Here is a 2,580-nt window from a genome sequence, read left to right as displayed (position 1 = left end):
GAAACTGCTTGAAAGCCAGTATTGTATTTATCATTTTAAAAATGATTTAAACGGGTACACATTTTGTGTATCATTATTTTATGCTTTAACTATTGAAAAACAGCCGATCTACAAGCACACAACGCCTCGCACCGCGAGGCGTTGTGTGCTTGTAGATCGGCTGTTTTCACTACTGTTGTGCGACAGCCTTGTATGATGAAGCAGGGCTTTACTTTGCGAAGAAACGTACAAATTTGAAACTTGGAAATACAAGGTTTCTTCCCGACAGTGATGATATTTACACCCCCGTATTCTGTTTGTGTGCCCATGTATTCTTGGGACATGAAAAGTGTGCACATGCAGAAAAAAGGTTGAGAAACACTGGTCTAATGCATTGATTCCCAAACACTCTGTAAAATTTTGGTTTCCTACATGTTTTTAATTATTTCAAAACTTTTTCAAGTAATTTCATGTATAAATGAAATAAAACCTAAGAAATTACATGATTAGAAAGCAAATGTTTAAGAAGTAGTGAAAATAGCCAATCTACAAGCTCACAACATGGTGTGAAGATCTGTTATTTTCACTAGTTTGGGTTCCAGGCAAACGTCTAATCTCTCTTTTGGGTCTTGAGCTAAAAGGTTTGGGAACCACTGGTCTAATGGCATGAATTAAAGGGCCACTTCACCTCTGGGACAACCCTATCTTATTTTATTGTTGTTTGGGACACGATCAACACAATCCTGAGTTATTTTTTGTGTTCAATCTGTGTTTTTAGATATTTTAGTATTTCAGCATGACTAGTGATGCATTTTGCATCATCAGTGATGCGTTTTGCATCATATGATGCAAAACGCATCACTAGTACATGCTGAAATACTAAAATATCAAAAAAAAAACTGTGTTGATCGTGTCCCAAACAACAATAAAATAAGATCGGGTTGTCCCAGAGGTGAAGTGGCCCTTTAAGTTGAGGGGGGTGGGTGGGGGTTGGGCCCTGACAGAAACAACCCAGACATAAGGAATTGCTGAGGAAAAATGCTTTTCTCTTGCCTCATGGGGGGAAATTAAGACGCGATGAGACCAAATTGATTTTTAACGGTGTACTTTACTGAAGAAATAATTATAATTTAATTTCAAGCTCTTGTTGGTTGTATTAGGCAGTTCATTGTACCATAGCTGTCAGCAGAATCTGAATTATATTTATTCAATTTTTTTTCCAGTCACACATCGTCAGGAAACTATCATGACCGCATATCTCCTTAAATCAAATCTTTGGCTGTTACTGTTGATGCTATATGCTCCACTTTTGAAATATACAAGTCCAATGTGAAAAACTATGTGTTTGCACATCAATCTAATGATTAGATTTTAATCTCTTTTCACCATCACCGTTATTTCTTTCTCTTACTTTTATTTGGTTCAACTTCAAATGGAACGAACCATTTAGCTGTGTATGTGTCAGTGTCTGGCTGTCATCAGCCCCTTTATACCGTCCAGATACTTAGCAGTTGTTCTGTTCCGAACGGGTACACATTTTGTGTATCATTATTTTATGCTTTAACTATTGAAAAATAGCAGATATACAAGCTCACAGCGCGGCACCGAGTGCCGCGCTGCGAGCTCGTAGATCTGCTATTTTTGAAAAGTCGTGAACATTAGAATTTTGACCCGATTCTATAAGTGTCTTTTGAATCCTTCTAATTCTAGGCCTAAATGGGTGCTTTACTTTTCCGAGCAGCCACTGGAGGGCAGTAGGGAGCTTGGTTTGCTGTTCTTTCCATCATCCAGGTCCCTGCTGCTTGGGAATGCACCGTCTATTTTAGGCACAGGCTCTGTAGCCTAATATTAAATACTCAGTCGTTCCACACGGCTGTATGATGAAGTATAAATAATGCAGGAGCAAGTGTCATTGGTTGGAGAGTAGCTTGTCTACCCAGGGGGGTCTCAGGTTCAATGCCAAGAAGAGACTGATACGGCAGTGCAATTCACTGCTGCATCTAGCACAAGGGTCCTCAACAGGGGGTCCGGGACCCCTAGGGGGTCCTCAGAGTTACTACAGGGGGTCCTCCAAATCTTTGTGTGATAGAAACTTTTTTTTTCCTTTTTTATATTAACCACCTGAACCCTAGTGTCCATATTCTGAGAACTTTAGCAAAGAGGTTTGGTGTAGAGCTAGGGAAAAAAGAGCAGGCTAAGTACAGAGTGAAAGGTCAAGTTTTTTAAGCATTGACGATTCAAGTGGTTAAATATCTGAAAACACAAATTGACATGAATCCAAAATACACTGATGATTGTGCTGCCAAACAATGAAACTATATGGAATCTATGAAAAGGTTGGGGTCCCTGCTTCATCTCTCTCTCAACTAAGGGGTCCTTAGCCTGAAATGTTGAAGACCCCTGATCTAGCAGCTGAAAGAATGGCACAGCCAGTGCTCTGAGCACCCAGACGGAGGACGTAAACGTTTTCTCATGAGGTGGTTTTGACATGGCTGCGTCAGCCAGCTCAGTGGTTCCCCTGGTGGAGTCCCAGGGGTCCTTGAGGAAGGGGTCCCATGCAGGGGTTTCCAACAAACATCAGGAAACATTTGGAATCTTTTT

The sequence above is a fragment of the Nannobrachium achirus genome (genome assembly GCF_963921795.1).
Source record: "Nannobrachium achirus genome assembly, chromosome: 3".
In the NCBI taxonomy this organism is placed as follows: Eukaryota; Metazoa; Chordata; class Actinopteri; order Myctophiformes; family Myctophidae; genus Nannobrachium; species Nannobrachium achirus.
Note: the sequence above shows the minus strand (reverse complement) of the source record.